Source organism: Amblyomma maculatum, chromosome 10 (assembly GCF_055883805.1).
Source record: "Amblyomma maculatum isolate TAMU_Amacu chromosome 10, ASM5588380v1, whole genome shotgun sequence".
NCBI classification, from domain to species: domain Eukaryota; kingdom Metazoa; phylum Arthropoda; class Arachnida; order Ixodida; family Ixodidae; genus Amblyomma; species Amblyomma maculatum.
Window position 1 is genome coordinate 91,844,401 of NC_139353.1, and position 5,488 is coordinate 91,849,888.

Genomic DNA, 5,488 nt, shown 5'->3' on the forward strand with positions numbered 1-5,488 from the left:
GAATACTAGTATAAGGGCTGGTTATATTCACAGCCTTTTACTATCACCTTGTTGATGGTATCGATATGATCGATCGTAGTGTAGTCTTACCAAAAACCTGCTTGATCTCTATCTTGGTTACAATCTGCTGCTGACAACAATGCTGCAGATAACCAGCGCATGCGTAGATAGTCCCTCTTTCCTTCTTCCCCTTCTTTCTTTCCTTCTCTATATATTTCCGAGCCGGAAATAAAGCGTCGTCTTTTCGGTCTTCGCGTAGCTGCCGGCCTTTGGCCGGTAGAACGCAACAGTGGCGACGAGGATTCTGCTGCAGCAAAGAAACCAGCAATACGCCCAAGCACGACAGTCACGCAGAAGGAACCCACCGCCAAGGATCAGCCATGGCACACAGGCTACCGGAATTCGAAGACGAAAAAGATAAGTGGCAGCCGTACCTTGTCAAGGTTCAAGCTTATTTCGAGGCGAATGATCTGATAGACGATGCTAAGAAAAGAGCCCTGCTGGTAGCGGCGCTTGGAACAAGGACAAAAGAAATTTTGAACGCGAAGATAGCACCGTGAAAGCCTAACGACCTTACCTACAAAGAAGTTGTGGAGACGCTAAGCAGCTACTACGACCCGGTACCGAATGAAATCTCTGAAAGTTTCAAGTTCTTCCATCGCTGCCAGCAAGAAGGGGAATCTGTACATGCATTCATTGAGGCAGTACGGCAGATGGCACGCAATTGCAATTTTGGAACGATGCTAGACAGAATGATAAGGGACCGTATTGTGTGTGGTGTCAGATCCAAGAATCTGCAGAAGCAGCTGTTAGCGAAGAAAAATCTGAATCTCGAAGAAGCCGAGGCTCTTGCCCTCGCCGCAGAGAACGCTGAACGCGATTCGCAAGGGATTGCTACTGACCAAGAACAAGCGAGATTGCTAAAGCTCTCTGGCCAATAGGAATCGCGCACGAAGTCACAGGGCGTGCAACAATGCAAATGTTGCGGTAAGCATGGTCATAATACAAAGGCTTGTCGACTAATCAAGCGCAAATGTCTTAAGTGTGCACGGCCAGGGCATTTAGCGCGAATGCGTGCGGCAAATGAGACAAGCAGGACGCTAGCACTAACAGCACAGACGCCAGAAACCAAAGAGTGTGATTGTAGCGCGTCCCAAATCTGGTCCTTGACCACCTCGCGCTCTCTTATACCCCCCATATGAAAATCGTTTGCATGGAATGGCGTCGAAATAATGATGGATATTGATACCGGCTCCCCTGTTTGCGTCATTCCCAAAAGCATTTACCAAGTGCACTCCCATCAATGGCCGCAGCTGCAAAAGTCGGAAGAACAGCTTTCATGCTATCTCGGAAAGTTGCCACTCATCGGTACACTGACCATGCCAGTTTCCTATGAAGGTACCACAGTACAATGCAGTCTGACGGTTTTAAACAGCAATGGCCCCAGTCTGTGCGGTCGGGAGCTGCTGAAAAAATTGACAGACGAACGCATTCAGGTGCTGATCATGTATTTGAAGCCTTCCGTATCAAAGCAAGCCAGGGAGGACGTGCTGATGCTGCTCCAGCAAAACTGCGACCTGTTCACTGAAGGCGCTGGTCTCATGAAATGTCCGCCAGCCCGACTGCACATCAAGGCCGGAGCAAACCCCAAGTTCTTTAAGGCAAGGAAAATTCCTTTTGCACTTCGTGATAAAGTGTCTAAAGAGCTTGACAGATTAGTCTCGGCTGGCATAATATCACCAGTTCCTCATTCTGAATGGGCAACGCACATCGTGCCATTCTTGAAGAAGGATGGAACAGTGCGCATTTGCGGGGACTTTAAGATTACACTAAACCCTGTGTGCGAGGTTGAGCAGTACCCCTTGCCTGTCATAGACGACATTTTTGCAAATCTATGTGGAGGACAAAAATGCAGTACTTTAGACCTTCGTGATGCTTACAATCAGGTTGAGCTAGATGAAGACTCGCGGAAATTAGCAGTGATAAACACACACAAGGGGCTCTTTTGCTACAACAGGTTACCGTTTGGCATCGCATCAGCGCCAGCCATATTCCAACGAAAGATTGAATCGGTGCTGCAAGGACTAAAAGGGACTCATGCTTATCTAGACGATGTCCTGGTAGCTGAGAGCAGCGATGCTGATAACGCAAATCTGCAAGCGGTGCTACAGCGTTTCCGCGAGAACGGTATCAAACTTCGTTACGACAAGTGCAAGTTTGGCGAACAATCGGTGACGTATCTTGGTCATCATATTGATGTTGAAGGGTTACACCCCCTCGCGAAGCACGTGGATGCAATCAGGCTAGCCCCTTTACCGCGAAATGTTGCCGAGTTGCGATCCTTTGTGGGAATGGTTACATTTTACAACATTTTTTTGCCAAATCTTTCCACTATGCTTGCACCCCTGTACAGCCTTCTTGAAAAAGGTGCAAAATGGGTTTGGCACGAAAAAGAAGACGCGGCATTTAAGAAGGCCAAGGATGCTTTGTGTTCAGCCCCAGTGCTAACGTACTTTAATCCGCAGCTGGAGTTGATGTTGGAATGCGATGCTTCACCTTACGGTGTCGGTGCTGCCCTTTTCCACCGAATAAATGGTGAAGACAGGCCAATTGGCTTCCGATCACGGACGCTCACCTCAGCTGAGAGAAACTACTCCCAAATTGAGCGAGAGGCTTTAGCCCTGGTGTTTGGCGTGACACGGTTTCGCGATTACCTGTTGGGCCGAAAGTTCACGCTTGTAGACCACCGCCCCTTATTACGTCTACTCCGACAGGATCGTCAAACTTCTGTCATGGCTGCCGCCCGAATTCAGCGCTGGGCGCTTTTTCTAGGGGCATACAAGTACATTTGTAAACCTGGAAAACAGATGCTAATTTCTGACGCCCTAAGCCGTTTGCCTCAATCGCTGCAGGGGCCGCAAGCGGAAACAGAGGATCTGTCGGAAATATTGCTTATAATCGACGAATGGGACCAACCAGTGGTTTCCCAACAAGAGATTCAAGCGCTCACAGCAGCTGACGGGCTTTTGCAAGAGATATGCAAGTACGTGACTAACGGATGGCCCTCCGTCGTAGAAGGTGACAGCAGGGAAGTGGCGGAATTCCGGAAAAGGAGACATGAGTTGTCTGGAGAAGGGGCTGTTGTACTGGGGGCATCGTGTGGTGATACCAAGTGCGGCGTGTGAGAAACTGTTGACGATGCTAAACGAGTCTCATCAGGGTGCGTCAACCATGAAGACAAGGGCGAGGGCTAAGTTTTGGTGGCTCGGTTTAGATCAAGATATTTGTAGATTGGTCTCGAATTGTCGAAGCTGTGTGCAGGCTTTGCCCATGCCTCCTAGGAATCCTGTCAGCTGGCCGATTTCAAGAGAGGTGGTCACGGCTGCAATCAGACTATGCAGGGCCTATTGGAAACAAAATGTTGTTGGTAATTGTCGATGCACACAGCAATTAGATAGAAGCCACTCCAGTATCTCGAGCAACCGCTAAAGACACTGCCGATTGCATGAGAACCTTGTTTAGCAGGTTTGGATTGCCCCGCACCATAGTTACCGACAACGGTACACCCTTTACTGGGTTAGAGTACCGCGGTATTCCTACAGAAAAATGGAATCGAGCATATTCGTACCCCGCCTTATCACCCCCAGAGCAATGGTCTTGCGGAACGGGCCGTAAGAACAGTCAAGGAGGGCTTGAAGAAAATGCCGGGCGTGGAGTTGACAACTGCTCTGGCGAGAATTCTTTGTAACTACAGAAATTCGCCACAAGCGTCAGGCTCTACTCCGTCCGAACTTCTTCTGGGATACCGTTTGCGTACAAATTTAGATGTGTCTTCCTCCCAGGAACTACGAAATGCCCAAGCATTCAGAGACTGATTCCGCCAGTTGGTACTTCACCCCGGGAGACGCAGTCTACGTGCGCAACTACGGCGTAGGAGAAAAGTGGACACCAGGCAAAGTGAAATCGACGAGTGGTGCCCGTCTAGTCACTGTGGCTACTGAGGATGGAGTCGTTCGACGTCATGTCGACCAGATCCGAAAACGCTCATCAGACACCGACAGAAGCAGAGAAGTATAAAGTCCTGCAGAATCGCCTCCTGCGACCTTAGGGGCCCCGACAGACGAGACTCACAACCTTCCCGAAGGGCTTGTTCCTGAGCTACGCCGGTCCACAAGAACTAGAAAGCCAGTGGAGCGCTATGGCTATTAGGGGAAGGAAATGCTGCTGACAACAATGCTGCAGATAACCAGCGCATGCGTAGATAGTCCCTCTTTGCTTATTCCCCTCCTTTCTTTCCTTCTCTATATATTTCCGAGCCGGAAATAAAGCGTCGTCTTTTCGCTCTGTGAATCTGCCTGGTTTTCATCGCGTAGCTGCCGGCCTTTGGCCGGTAGAACGCAACACAATCTAAGGCTGTCTTCACTGTACTAGAGATTAGCTAAGTAAATACTCTATACTTAACAAGGAATAAGCTGATTTGTCTGTGATTTTTCAACTCCTTACCATCCCCTTTCTTATGAATTAAGATTAATGTTCGCGTTCTTTCATGGTTTCGGTACCGCCGATGACGACAGGCACTGCGTATACAGAGTGGCTAGTTTTTCGACCCCGATATTCTCCCCGCCCCTCAACAAATCTAGTAACCTGATCATGTCCAGGTGCTTTCCCTCTTTTCATATTTTCTAATGCCTTCTTAATCTTGTCCTTCGTCCCTGGCGGAACGTCTGACTGCATTTCCGCGCCGCGAATTTCATATTTGTCCTGACAACTTTGGCTTATGTAGAGATCTATATAGAACTCCTCGGCTACTTTGGCTATCTTGTCCATATTCGTGATGACGTTGCCCGCCTTGTCCTTTATCGCATACATCTGGTTTTTGCCTATGCCCAATTTCTTCTTTACCGCTTTAAGCTTCCCCCGTTCGTTACAGCATGCTCAATGTTCTCCATGCTATACTTTCTTACATCGTCCACTTTGCCCCTATTGATTAGCTTTGATATGACTGCCGATTCTGTCTGGCCTGTTGGATTCAAAGCTTTCATACTTCGGCGTTTCTTAATCAAATTTTTCGTCTCCTTAGTCAGCTTATCGCTGTCCTCTCTAACTATACTATCACCAATTTATACAGCACACTCAGTAATGATATTTTTGAAATTAGTGTTCATGACTTCTAGGCTGATATCGTCATCCTTGGTTAGAGCCGCATATCCATTCTGAAAGCGAGGTCCTCAACTCCTCTCCCTTCCCCACAAATTTGTTGATCGACTTCTTTCTTACTAATATGTTTTGTTCCCTTTTCAGATTTAAACCAATTCGACACTTTACCATTCTCTGGTCCCTGCATTGTACTTTCACTATTACTTCTACATCCTCGTAATGGCTGGTTTAGAACATAGTAAGAAGTCAATTTCATTTTTAGTCACCACGTTGGGACTTTTCCATGTCCACTTTCAGTTCTTCGGTTTGCCGAAGAGGGTGCTCATGTTCC

The 5,488-nt window shown here is 48.0% G+C and overlaps 1 pseudogene; it reads left to right on the plus strand.

Moving 5' to 3' along the window:
• The first annotated feature begins 257 nt into the window (after positions 1-257).
• LOC146177007 (uncharacterized) lies at positions 258-4,263 on the plus strand (annotated as a pseudogene).
• The last annotated feature ends 1,225 nt before the right edge of the window (positions 4,264-5,488 follow it).